Source organism: Desmodus rotundus, chromosome 3 (genome assembly GCF_022682495.2).
Source record: "Desmodus rotundus isolate HL8 chromosome 3, HLdesRot8A.1, whole genome shotgun sequence".
NCBI classification, from domain to species: Eukaryota; Metazoa; Chordata; class Mammalia; order Chiroptera; family Phyllostomidae; genus Desmodus; species Desmodus rotundus.
The window spans coordinates 75,902,212-75,916,880 of record NC_071389.1 but is presented as its reverse complement, the minus strand read 5'-3'; the positions used below and the strand labels follow the sequence as shown (position 1 = coordinate 75,916,880).

Here is a 14,669-nt window from a genome sequence, read left to right as displayed (position 1 = left end):
GGCATTTTTATTTTGGATTTTCTTTGTAGAAGGATACTATTTTAAAAATATTAACAAATGTTTTTATTCCAGCCAGTGAGAGGCAGAGCTAGGACTTGAACCCTGGCAGTCTGGCAGCACCAACTATGCTACACACTAGTGAAAGTTGCATTCCTTTTACACCAGCGTTTGTGGACTGGGATTGATCTACGGCAGCCTTAAAACTCAGGTTATAAACCATGAAGAAAAATAGCCATTAAATTTCATTTTAAACATAAAATAGTGTTTTTCAATTTGATCATTTTCATCTCTCATTTTATTAATTAACCTGGCTATGAATACAATTTAACTTGGTTGTAGAAAAACCAGTCAATGAAATGTTTGACGTACTGATGAAGACTTAAAGAATAGGATCCTAGGCAACAACCAAGAAAAAAGAGGTTAAGAACTGTTGTCAGTAATGGCAACATCACTCAAATAAGCATATCGTTCACTGTCAAAGTGATGCTGTGATGGTTAAATTTGGGTGTCAACTTGACTGGGCCATGAGGTGCCCAGATTAAGTGTTATTTCTGGCTGTGTCTGTGAGGGTGTTTCCAGGTCAGCTTAACATTTAACATTTACTGAATCAGTGGACTCAGTAAAGCAGATCACCTTTCCCAACATGGGTGGACATTATTTAATTCATTGAGCTCTTAAATAGAACAAAAAGTGGAGAGAAGGAGGGTTCATTCTCTTCCTGCTGGACCACTGGAGTGGGTACATTGGTCTTCTGCCCTTGTTCTGCAATTTACACCATTGGCTCCCTGGTTTCCTGGTCCTCAGATTCAGACTGAATTACACTACTGGCTCTCCTTGGGTCTCCAGCTTGCTGGTGGCAGAAGGTGGGATTTCCCAACCTCCATAATTATATGAGCCAATTATTTATAACACATTTTCTTTTAGCCCTGATTGGTGTAGCTTGGTGGGTTTGGCATCGTACCACAAGCTGAAGGATTGCCGGTTCGATTCCCAGTCAGGGCACATACCTGGGTTGCCAGTCAGATCCCTGATTGGGGGCATATGAGAGGCATCTGATTCATGTTTCTCTCACACATCAATGTTTCTACCCCTCTCTTTCTCCCTCCTTTCCCCTCTCCCTAAAAATAAATTTTAAAAATCTTAAAAAGTTTTTTCTTTGGTATATGATATATATAGATATATCTCTTATTGGTTCTAATTCTCTGGAGAACTCTGATACAGGTGTCTGTGGGGATAATACATCCTTTTCATAAAATATTTTCACTTTTTTGTTTAAAAGAGTCATCTGAGGCTGTCAGTTCTGATTGCTATCTGATGCTTACCAACCCAAGTGGATCCCTTCCAAACAGTGCCCATGCTCATGAGCATATCACTCTCTCAATATAATACTTTTAAATAACAGATTAAAGCATAATTTATATACCATACAATTCATCCCTTTAAAGTGTACAGCGAAATTGTTTTTAGTATATTCAAGAGTTGTACAACCATCACCATTATCACATTGGTGAATACTATTTTTCACACAGAAGGAACCTTAAAACCATTAGTAATCACTCCCCATTTCCCTCCTGCTAGCAACCCCTAATGTACTTGCTGTTTCTATGGATTTGTGTCTTCCACCTACTTCATATAAAGTGAATTGTACAACATGTAAACTTTTACATCTGACTTCTTTCACTTAGTTTAATGTTTTCAAGGTTTATCCATGGTATAGCATGTATCAGTAGTTTATTCCATTAACAAAAATTTTTTAATCCTTACCTGAGGGTATGTTTTTATTGATTTTAAGGGGAGAGAGAGAGAGAGTGAGGGAGAGAGAAACATCAATATGAGAGAGAAACATTGATCGGTTGCCTACCCTACGTGTCCTGACCTGGGATCAAACCAGCAACCTAAGTATCTGCCCTTGATGGGAATCGAACCCACAACCTTTTGGTGTATGGGTCGATGTTCCAACCAACTGAACCACCTGGTCAGGGCAGTTCATTCCATTTCATTGCTAAACACTTTCCATTATTTAAAAATACAACATTTCTGTATTGTTCACTTAGTTGATAGACATGTGAATCATTTCCATGTTTTGGCTATCATTGCACAATGCTGTTAAAAGTAGGCACGTACAGGTTTTTTCTTAGAACTTATATCTTCCGTTCTCTTGAATATATGCTTAAATGTGAAATTGCTGGGTCATACAATAACTCTATGTTTAACTTTTGAAGAACTATCAAACTTTTCTAAATTGGCTGCTTCATTTTATATTACCACCAACAATGTTTGAGGGTTTAAGTTTCTCTACATCTTTGCTTACACTTGTCATTGTCTTTTTCATTTTAGCCAGCTTAATGAGTTCAAAGTGGTATCTTATTGTGGTTTTGAGTGCATCTCCTAAGGACTAATGGTGAACATTTTTTCATGTGCTTATTCATCATTTGTATATCTTTTTTTTTTTTTTTTGAGAAATGTCTAAGTCCTTCTCCCATTTTTAAGGTTGGGTTATTTGTCTTTTTATTGTTCAGTTTTAAGAGTTCTTTATATATTCTCCATACTAGTTTTTTAAAACTATGCAATTTGCAAATATTTTCCCCACTCTGTGAGTTGTCTTTTTACTCTCTTGATTGTGTTCTTTGAAGCATAAAAGTTTTTAATTTTGATGAAGTCCAATTTAATTATATTTCCTTTTGGTACTTGTATATTTGGTGTCATATCTAAGAAACGATTTCCTAATCCAAGACCATGAATGCTTACTCCTATGTTTTCTTCTAAGAGTTTTATGCTTTTTCTTTTTATGCTTATGGCTATGACACATTTTGAGTTGATTTTAGTATACGGTGTGAGATAGGAATCCTTTTTTTTTTTTTTTTTTTTTTTTTTTTGCATTTTGCTATTCAGTTGTCTCAGCATATTTGTGAACAGACCACACATTTCCCATTTAATTATATTGGCACACTTGTCAAAAATCAATTGACTGTAGATGTATGGGTTTATTTCTGAATTCTGAATTCTAGTCTATTGATCTATATGTCTAGCTTTATGCCAATACCACACTGTCCTGATTAGTATAGTTTTGTAGTAAGTTTTATAATCAGGAAGTATGAGCCCTCCTACGTTGTTTTCTTTTTCAATGTAGTTTTGGGTATGCTGGATCTTTTGCAATTCCATATGAATTTTAAAATCAGCTTCTCAACAACTTATGCAAAAAAAGGCAGTTGGAATTTTTTAAGAGATTGTGGTGAATTTGTAGGTCAATTAAGAAAGTATTGCCATTCATTAAGTTTCCCAATTTATAAACATAAGATGTATTTCCACTTATGTAGGTCTCCTGTAAGCTCCATCAATGATGTTTTATAGTTTTCAATGTATATCTCTTGCAGTAGTTTTGTTAAATTTATTCATAAGTATTTTATTTTTGATATGACTTTGAATGAAATTGTTTTCTTAATTTTGTTTTTAGACTGCTTATTGTAATCAACATTGTGTTGTATTTGTACTCTATTACAATTGGCTTTGGCTTTGCAGTTTAACTATGAAATGTGGATAGATGTAGATCTCACTGAGTCCCTACTTGAAGTTTATTGAGCTTCTTAAATGTGTAGATTAGTATTTTTTCATTAAATATGGGAAGTTTTTAGCTATAATTAAAAAAATATTCTACCCTTTTTTTTCTCTTTTTTTCTGTGATTGCTATTATGAATGTATTTGTATACTTGTGGTATCCATGGGTCTCTGAGTCTCTGTTCATTTTTCTTATTTCATGATTCCTTCTGCTTCCCAAACTGAATAATCTAAATTTTAGCCTCAATTTCAATGGATTCTGCTGTTGAGTCCCTTAGTAAATTTTCACTGCAGTTATTGTAATTCTCAACTTAATAATTTTTATTTGATGCTTCTAAAATAATTTCTATCTCTTTATTGAAAATCTATTATGTGGTGAGACATCATTTTTATACTTTATTTTCTTAGTCACAGCTTCTTTTAGTTCTCTGAACACATTTATAATAGTTGATTTTAAGTACCTGTCCAGTAAGTTCAACTTGCAGTCTTTCTCAGGGACAGTTTCTTTTGACTGCTTTTACCCTTGTGCATGAGCTTTCTTGTTTTTTTTTTTTTAATGACATATTTTTTGTTGGAAATTTGCTAAAACTGGACTTTTAAGATAATATAATGTGGCAACTCTGGAATTCATATTTCCCCTTTTCTCAGTGTTGCTATTGTTGCTACTGTTTGTTTAGTGACTTGCTGAACTGTTTCTGTAAAGTGTATTTCATTTGTTGTCTGTAGCCATCAAAGTCTCTGCTTGGTGAGCTTATTTGTCATCTAACAATTGGGCATAAATTTCCCATAGTGCCTTGAACAAATATCCATTCAATGCTTCAGCAGTTTAAAACTCTATTTAGCCTTACTTCCTGCTTACAGAAAGCTTTATGGTGAGAGATTAGGGTCTTCTCAGGCCTCTCCTGGGCATGTGCATAGTCTTACATATGCAGTGTGGCCTCCTGCATTCTCAGGAATATGACAGAATTTTTCAAAGCTCCCTGTGACCATCTTATTCTCAGATCTTTCTTTTAAGTCTCTTAGTCATCACTGATTATCATGACCTCAGGCAACTACAACGTTAAACAATTGCCACTTGAAGTTTTTGACAAGTGCCCCAGGAAAAAAGCTGCTTCCACTGTGTGAGGTCAAATAAAGACAAGCTGTATGAGTGGAGATTTTCAGGGAGCTGTTAGACAGGTCAAGTAATGATAATTCTCTGGGAAGTATGCTTTTTGGAGATGCTCCAACCCCCCTTTATCCCCCTCCAATGGCTGCTGCTTTTCACACCTACTGTGATTGCAAGGTTATAGGTTTCCAAGACTACTGTAAATGAGGACAAAGATGGAACTCAGGTAAGGTAGAATGCCATAAAGCTAATGGTTCTTATCAAGATTCATTTGTTTTTCTTTGATAAAGTGTGCAAGCTTTTGCAAGTGTTTGGTTAATTTTCAGAATTCTGAAAACACTGATTTTGACAATTTTCTCTTTACCAATGTTCTCATTGCTCTTATGTAAGAACAAACTGTCAAAGGTCCATATTCTGCCATTCCTGACGTACTTCTTTTCTAGTATGTTCTTTTTGTTTAATGTTCAATCTGATTATGTATTTAGTCTATTTTCCAACATCTTTAAAAATGTACAGATAATTTAGGAAAGAAAGGTTTAACAATACATGAAATGGTATTCTAATATATTTGTAGTTATCTAGAAGGGGAGGGGTCTCCCCATATTCTGTTAGTATCTTGAAGCAAGAAGCGTTGGTTAAAAATAGGCTTAAAAGTTTTCTGCTCTAGCTGATTCTAAGGATTTTAATTCCTCTTTCTGCAATGGGTCATTCTGATGCTACAAAAAACTAATTACAGAAAGAGGTTGGTGCTGAATTACCTAAATGTTTATCCTTTACAGTTTTGCTATTTGTACTCATGTGTAAAAGAAAAAATGTAGGCATTACTTCCTTGGCTGACTCATAGTAAAGCAATATTGCCTGGGGGAATCCATAGGCTTGATGTACATCTCTTCAAGACCCAGCATCTTTCAACATCAGCAGCCCAGCCCTGTGGACAATCATCTTCAGCAGGATGATGACAGGACACTGAAAGTCCTAAATCATCACAGAAGCAGTTGATGGTGTTCCTTCAAGGCTGCTTCTGGGAGATCGGGGGTGGGCTAGGACCTTTTAGAAAGGTCTTCAACACTAAGAGCAAAAATGCAGAATGGTTTCTTAGTCAACCGTTGTTAATGAGAAAATGAAATTGATATGTTCTTAAACTAGATTTTAGATCCTTTGATTCCTATTAACCCCCCCTCAAAAAATAGATCACATTTTAGAAGTTCTATTCACTCGTTTTAATGCATGGCACGTGTTATAGAGTTTACACTCCCATAGACAACTTCTCCAAACAGAATCCTTTTATGGGAGACCCATCCTTTGGTCTGACATGTGCAAATGGATAATGCTGAGCATGTTATTGTTTTCCAGCCGAGGAAAAAGCAGTCCTTCCTTCCGACATTTTAGCTGCTATTTATAGTTAATTAAAATATTATTTCTTTCTGAAGTAATATTCTCCCTCAATCCTCCTGGTTATGTAGTTCAGTAAGGTTTTTCTGAGGTATAAAATAGCTCAGATATGTCCACCTAACTAAGATTAATAAAACAGTGGCCGAGAAATCGGGATACTGATGCATGTCAGACACACAGTTATTTCTCAGAAAAGTTCTTCTCTGACCTAAAACAAAAAGAAATAAAATAGACTAATCTATTTTTAACTCATCTTGTCTATGGATCAATATGATCTGAGTATAATTCTAAAAATGTTTAACTAATAGGTTTTGGCATTTAGAGGGATTTGTGACAGAAGTATCCAAGATGGTTCCTAGAAAATAATGAGATTTGGGTTTTCTAACATTTCAAAACATCTTGAAACCTACAATATTTTACTAGTTATAAACATTTTATTCTTTCCAAAGTTACCAATATGGCTGAGATGACGACATCTCAACATCAATAGGGAAAAAATAAACACACACATACAGAAACATATTTTGAAGAAAAAGTAAATATTTAATGCCCACCTATGTATTTAACATTTGGAGCTGTTATAATTTATTTTGGTACCTAGTATTATGATATTTCTTGCAAAAATAAGGCATCCAAAGAAAGTGTTTATTTGCTTTTTTCATGTGAAATATTTGCTGGTCTTATTTTTCTAAGGAAAAAAATGATAGCTTTTTTCCTTGTAAGTATGCAAGGCAAAGAAAAGGAAAGTAAATTGGAAGAAACATACAGTTTGCAAAAATCTGTTTTTAATGCTGTGAGGAAAAATATTTTATAAATGTTTTTAACCAACTGTACAGCTAGATACTTAAATTAAATAACTTTTATACCACTGAATTCATCTCTTCAATTGTTTCAAGTTAAAAGAAAACTGCTTTAATTATGATAATCTGTATTGAAATGGATTCTGGATGCAAGCTGAAAATGACACTGTTCCATATGCAAATGTGGGCTAAGTACTTTCACAAAGTGTAATATAAATAAAAACAGAACAGATAAACCCAAATAAATTATTTTCATAAAATGTTTGGCTTCCTTTACTGTGTTTTTCTGGGTATAATGACATAAATCATTTTGCTTTGTAAAGAGAAAGAAATAGATATCTTAATAATTATACACGTCTACATGTATATTAATCTTTATAACATTACTTTTTCACTGTTTATGTGACTTAAAATACTGCAGGAAAAGGATTCTTGATTTATACAAAGTTCCCCTCAGGATCGCTGCCAGACTCTGGGATACCCTGACTGCGCTCGACTCCACAGTGTGCATTGTAGCTAATTTATTGGCACTTGTCTTTTGGCAAAGTCTGATGAATTACTTTCTAATTGGAATACTTGAAGTACAGAGATAGACTGCCTGCCTTCCTTAATTGACACTCCTGCACTCTATCAACTGGTCGTACGCTGTCTCTTCTGTTTCTCCATTCTCTGTTCCAAATGTCCTGAGTCGCCTTTCACAACAAGGGCATATACCTGCTGTTATGCAAAAATATTGCTGGGTGAGGAAAAATCAATATTCCAGTATCAGAGAAAACAACTGGAATGACATTTTCAGGTCCAGAAATTTTTACCTAGAAAGAGAAAACCAAGCCAGTACAAAGTACTATGATTTTCTGGCAAAATCACCTCTAGAAACAGATATACCCTCCCATTTCCCCATTTTCATTTCCCTTCTCTGTGTGGTGGTTGTGCAGGGTCTCACCAGACACTTGTTTCCCCCTCCCTCCCATGCCCGTGTAAAAAAAGAAAACCACATATGCACATCTGGACAATGGTTGCAAGTGCTTATATCAATAAGCATAAAATTTCTGTACTTGGAGGCCAAAAACTACATTTGCAAAGAACAAACCCACAGTATCTATGAAGAAGGAGAAAGAATTCTGAGGAAGTGAAGATTTACACATTAGCCCCTGGATCTCTTGAAGGACTATTTGAGTTGTAATTTTGTTTCTTTATGTTGATCTTCGCTTACTTACACTGTTTCTAAGCATTGTGATTAATATACACATTTTCTAGGCTGAACTTCAGGATATTTTATACAATTTACCCCAAAATTGATGGATAAGGAAGTCAATCTGGAAGCTAACTTTGATGAACCCATGATTTAAAAAATTCTTCTGTATTCCAAAATCCTGTTATTAAAAATGAACAGTTTCTTTGTCTTTTGGTTAAAGCAAAAGTTGAGTGTAAAGAAGATATTTATTTACTCTAATAGATTTCTCCGCATGAAAATGTACCTTACAAAGAAAAATCTGCACTTTTGGTAAAAGTATGCTGATAATCCAAGTGTTGGTTGTTTTGTAGCAACTAACACTAGTTGCTCCACGGTAAACCTAAAGATGAATTTTTAAAATTAAGAAATACATTAATATTTTTAGTGTAAAGAGGTTTTTACCAAACTATCCATATATATAATTGATCTAAAGAAATTCTAGTTCAGACCATGATAAAGTAGCTGGTGTCAAACTCCTGTCATTAAATATGAACTGTAAAGGCTGAGTACAATATATCAAACAATTGTTGAAGTGCACTGGACAGCTAGCAATTCATGGGTGTAATTCTTAAAAAGAATGGAAATACATATGAGTCCTACATTCACTCCAGATTTTTTTCTGAAGTTATTTTCAAATCCTTGACCCAGGAAGTAGGGCTGAAGCACAAAGTGTCAGGTTCATTGGGCAAAAGAAACAGAGGTCAGAGCTTGTATATGCTAAGAAGGCTGGGACTAGAGGGTAGGTACCAGGTGAGGAAGAACTAAAGATAAGGAGCAAAAAAAAAAAAAAAAGCATAAAAATTCTCCTGGGATTTTATCCCAATAAGAATATGCTTTTAAAAAAAGAAAAGCCCATGTTTTAAAAAAAAGATAAGAAAATACAACTGTTGGGAGGCTAACTAATGAGAAAGTTTTCAGGGGTTGCAAAGTGCTACAAAGATCTTAAAATTCCAGCCCTTTCAAGCTGCAATCTTGATGAACACGCCACTCATTTAGTTGAGACTCCAGAAAGTTCATGCTTAAAAATGAGGTCTACTTTCTAGGCATAAGAAAATAATTGAAGACCACTAACCCTAAAAATTCTAAATCAAATTTTGACAGAATCTAGGTGATCTGCCAGCAATTTAAATGTCTCCTGGTTAAAAATTCAACATAATTCAGGGGAAAATCACATAAAGCAGAGCTTCTCTAGAGCAATCCAGTATATAATAAAATGTCACTAGGCATGTGAAGAAGCAGCAAAAAGATGATGACAATCAAGAGAAAAGACAACAAACAGAAGCAGACATAAAAAAATCCGAATATTAGAGTTAGCTTACAAGAACTTCAAAATAATTACAAATAATAAGTTAAAGACAAAAGGAAAATATAGACTAGTAGAATAAAATATGAAATATTTTAGCAGGAAATTTTATAATTCATAAGAATGTTAAGTAAACATCCCAGAACTTCAAAATGCAACACCGAAGATTAAGTCACTTGATGTGTTTCACAGAAGTCTGGACACAGCAGAAGATAAGCTTCATGAAATCAAGGACGGGTTTCTAGAAATACTTCAACTAGAGCATAGAATAAAAAAAGAAGAAAAGCAAAACAGAGAAGAGAGGTCAAGGACATGATTAAAGGATCTAAGATACACATGATGGGAGAGGAAAGGAGGTATGTCCTCTCAATGGAGAAGAGAGAATGGCACAGGAGACATATTTAAGGAAATAATACTCAAATTATTTTCCAACTGTGATGAAAGTCATACATTTTAGAAGTTCAACAAAACCCAAACAGGAGAAGTACAAAGAAAACCATAACTAGGCATTTATTTCATAGTCAAACTATTGAAAAACAAAAATAAATGAACAGAAATAAAATTTTAAAAGCAGTTTTTAAAGTATATGCAATTACTTTCAAAGAAAACTAATAAGAATGAGAGCTGACTTCTCCACATAAACTATGGATGCCAGGAGACATCATTAAAGCACCAAAAGAAAAAAATAACGTCAAACTTGAATTACAGATTATACCAGGGAAAATACCCCTAAGAAATGAAAATAATATAAAGACAAAAGTTTAGAGGAAGTACATGGACAGACCAGTCTTACAAAAAATATTTAAGGAAGTTAATTGAGATAAGCAAAAAAAAATATTGAAAATCAGAGCACAGACATGCAAGAAGCAATAAAAAGCACAGAGTAAGGGTAAATATATGGTAAATATAAAAGCCTAAAGACCTAAAAAAAGTAATTTTTTGTGGTTTAAGGCATATGTCAAGGTAAAATAGCTTTTAAAAAAATTAGCAAAGCCCTGATCAGTATGGCTCAGTTGGTTGAGCATCATCTTGCAAATGAAAGGTCACAGGCTCAATTCCCAGTCAGGGCACATGACTGGGTTGTGGGTTCAGTCCCCAGTTGGGGCACCTGCAGAAGGCAATCAATCAATGTTCCTCTATCACCTCAATGTTTCTTTCCCTCACTTCCTCCTCCCTTCCCCTCTCTCTAAAAATAAATAAATAAATATATTTTTTAAAAAAGCAAATATGTAGGGGGTATATGGAGTTACAGAGAGAATACCTGTGCTAGAAGACACAACTAGTCACATGGAACTAAAAGTGACAGTTGGCACCTCAGCACTTCAAACTCCTTATGTCCAGTGATCAACTGACAACAAGAGGAGTCTCCATCCTGACGGGGATAATTGACCACAATTGTCAGGAGGAACTAGGACCCGTTTATACTACAGGGACAGGAATAAGTTTGGCATTCACGTGATCCACTTGGATGCTTCTTGGTACTTCCTTGTCCTATTTTGACAATAAATGGACAAGTGCAGCAACCATGTCGTGAGAGACCATGGTGACCAGAAACGCAAGCCCTCGGGGTTGAGGGTCTTGAACGCAGCCTATAATGGTTAACTTTGTATGTTAACTTTGCTAAGCTCTGGTCCCCAGTCTTTGGCCAAATGCTAGCTTACATGTTACATTAAAGGTATCTTGTAGAGTGATTAACATTTACAATCAGTTGACTTTAAGTAAAGGAGATTATTCTCAACATTGTGGGTGGACCTTAAGGAGTTGAAAGGCTTGAGAACAACCTCTGAGGTTTCCTAGAGAAGAAGGAATTCTGCCTCAAGACTGTAACATAGAACTCCCGCCTGAGTTTCCAGCCTTCCATCTGCATGAGCCAATTTCCTAAAATCAACCTATCTATCCGTCCACCCATCTATATGATTTTTATATATCCTAGTCATTCTGTTTCTCTGGAGAACTCTAGGAGGCAAACCACCAAGACTAAGCAGCATTTTAGCTGAGGAAGAATGGAATCTAGAGTAGCGAAGAAGGTGAAGGTGAGTTATCCATTGCATCCCCTAAGCCTCTGAGAGCCATGGAGGCTGTAGTTGATCCCACTAATCTTCCACTTCTAAGTTCTTTCAAGAAAAGTAGTGCCAGCAAACTGGAGGAGCTGCTCCCATAACTTATATGAAAAGCAAATCCAAGAGGCAAAAGGGCTCCACTGTGAAGGACCCTCTGATGCACTGCCCATGACCCCCTGTGATGCACTGCCCATGACCCCTGTGATGCACTGCCCATGACCCCTGTGATGCACTGCCCATGACCCCTGTGATGCACTGCCCATGACCCCTTCAGGAATGAAGGGGCTTGTTTTCCAGGTATTGTAAGTGCTACCTGCAGAAAGCCTCCAGCTGCCAGCTCCAGGTAGCCCTCATCCAGTGACCAATCACTGAACTCCCCTCAGGGTTGGCCTTCGGAACTCACCTTGGGGTTGGCTGAAAACACTACAGCTCAACTTCCCCCTTCAATAACTGAGGAAGAGGTGTTAACATCTTCAACTATGATTGTGATTGAAAAAAAAGAAGCCAGACACAAAAGAGTAAATAAGTAATCTATGATTTCATTTACATATATATGAAAGTCAAGAACAGGCAAAACTAAACCAGATAATGCAAGTTAGAATAGTGGTTATAATTGTGTGTGTTGTGGGGGACTGTTATTGATTGGGCAAACGCTCAGAAGGGGAATCTTCTGAGTTGATGGAAATGTTCTATATCTTCATCTGGGTAGGGGTTACATGGGTTAGGGTTAGGGTTAGGGTTAGGGTTATGCATTTAGATTTGTGCGATCGAGTAGATCTAAGTTATGTCTATACTTAACAAATTTTTTCCAAAGGTAAAACATAATTAATTTGAATCCCATTTGAGTCTTTTGGTGGATGTATGACCTTTTAGAAGCCATATCTTCTTTAGGCCTCAGTTTTCTCAACTCCAAAATGAGGGGCGGGGCTGGACAATCTGAGTTACCAGCATGGGTCTACCAAAATAGCTTTAAAGTGTTCTTAAAAGTTGAAAGAAAAAAACCAAACACCTCTTTTTTTTAAAAAAAAGGACAATTCTCACAAGAAAAACAAATGGTGTATAGTCTTATGGAAAAAAATTGACGAGAGCATTTTTACCCTAGAAAATACTCATTTAAAAAATTAAATACTAATATTCAGTGTAGCTGTTTGTTGTTTCCAAAGCATTCACTCTACCATTTCTTCTCCCCCAAAGAACTCAGAATCTCCCAGCCACATTCGGTAGGGTTTCCCAGTTCCAGGAATGGGCCATGCTGGGTCTGAGCAAATCAGCATGTCATCATCCCTGGGCCCTAGTGATTTGTCCCACGATAGGAAAACGGAATCAAACCCAGGCCTAAGCAAACCTGCAAATCACATCCCTTGGCCCCTAAGATTATTTCAAAGGTGACCTTGCAACCTAAGATGATACAACCAAAAGGAAGATCAGACTTTCTTTTGACAGTTGCGGGGGCTGGGGAGTTGGGGATCTATTTTCCTCTGCACATGAACAAGGACACTCATGGCTCTGAGGGCTGCTGGAAGCCACCTTGTTACCTTGAGGGAGTGAACACAGCCAACCAGCAGAAGAGGACAAGGCAGGACGACCTCATCAAATGGAGTCAGAGTCTTGGTGACATGACCCTTGTGGCCCAACCACATTGGAAGCCTTCCCTCCTCCGGACTTTTCAATTAGAGGGGACCAACAATTCCTTTTTATTACTTAACTAGATGAGAGTTAGGATTTTTCTTACTTGCAAACAAAATTATTTTATCTTAGCAGCATCAATGAGGCTTCTGAAAAACTGACATCGATATGCTACTGGTAGAAATAAAATCTGATGTTACCTTTTGAAAGGCAATTTGATAATATGTATCAAAAGATGTAAGGATGGGCATACCCTTCCTCCTAATATACAACCTTGTAAGAAATTATTCATTCGTTAAATAAATATTTAAGCACTTTTTATGTACCAAACTCTATTCTAGGAGTCCTTCATGAAACCAGCTTTAAGAAGTAATCATGAATGTGTGAAAAGGTTTATCTACAAGGATGTTAATGTCACAGCCCTTCATAATAGAGAACAATGAGAAACAATATAAATACCCAAGAAAAGGTGATTGCTTAACTCAATGTAGGGGCATTGGCATAATGAAATGCTATTTAGACATTCAAAATGAATTGTTGAAACTACTTAATAATAGGAAAACGTATTCACTATATACTATTAGGTAAAAAAAGCTGGTAGTAAGAATGCAAAGGGTAACTCACGTGTGTGTACTTACATGTGTATATTTATGTACAAGAAACACCTACTATTAGACACACTAAAATGTTACATTATTCTGAGTAAAACTGTGGGTGCTTCTGATTTTCTTCTTAGTACATCTTTATGCTTTTTTATAATTTCTGTTATCAAATGCTTTTCCTTTATTAGCAGAAAAAAAAGTCAATCTTACAGAATGATCCCAAGTAGTTTAAATTAAAAAGTAAATAAATAACACTGGAGTGTTACCTGACATGGTGCTGTCTCATTAATCCAGGATGGCCACGTAAACACATCTGTGAATAAAGTGTCGGGCTGGCGGCCTCCATTCTCCGTTCTGTCTATTCAGGGAAGACCGTCATGGTTTTTCTTACCACCTTCCTACTTTTTAATGGAATAAAGCAAACAAGGTCTTGGAACTAGTTAATGACTGCCTGGGCCGGGCCCCAGGTCTCTTGTCTTGGGATCCAGCACTATTTCCACCACACTGTCCTCTGCCCAGCACACAAGCAACATCATTAGAATGAAACTGTCATCAACAGTCTCGCAATACTTTTTGAGTGTATCAAAAATAGCTTGGCAGTTCTGAGGATCATTATTTAAAGACTTAAAACCAAAGTACACCCTGAGTTTAAAATGTAAAGAAACACACAGTGGGCTTAAAATATTTTCTTTCTCTTCCTTGCCTTTCAAATGCATAACAGAATTTAAAGCGCGCATCCACTTAACGCTGCCTCTACACGGGCAGAGTGACACTGCTGGTAGGGTGACGTTGGCAGCGAACCTGTTTTGCCCCCCCTCACTTTCATGTTTGCCCTTCCCTCATTCTCCAGGAAACCCTATTCTGCTTTATATTGTCTGGATGTTTGATGCAGAAGAGACATGATGACTTCAGTGATTGAATAACAGTTACAAATTTCCATTTCACTTTGCTTAGCAGCTCAGATGTGGTTTAATGAAGCATGAATAGAA

The 14,669-nt window shown here is 36.2% G+C and overlaps 1 long non-coding RNA gene across 1 annotated transcript in view; it reads right to left on the bottom strand.

The window, feature by feature from the left end:
- LOC123480280 (uncharacterized) overlaps positions 1–14,097 on the bottom strand; it is a 51,012-nt gene extending 36,915 nt beyond the window's left edge. Inside the window, exon 1 of the long non-coding RNA XR_006656201.2 lies at positions 13,947–14,097. This is a non-coding gene — a long non-coding RNA (uncharacterized lncRNA). The remainder of the gene's footprint in view (positions 1–13,946) is intronic.
- Positions 14,098–14,669: the final 572 nt, after the last annotated feature.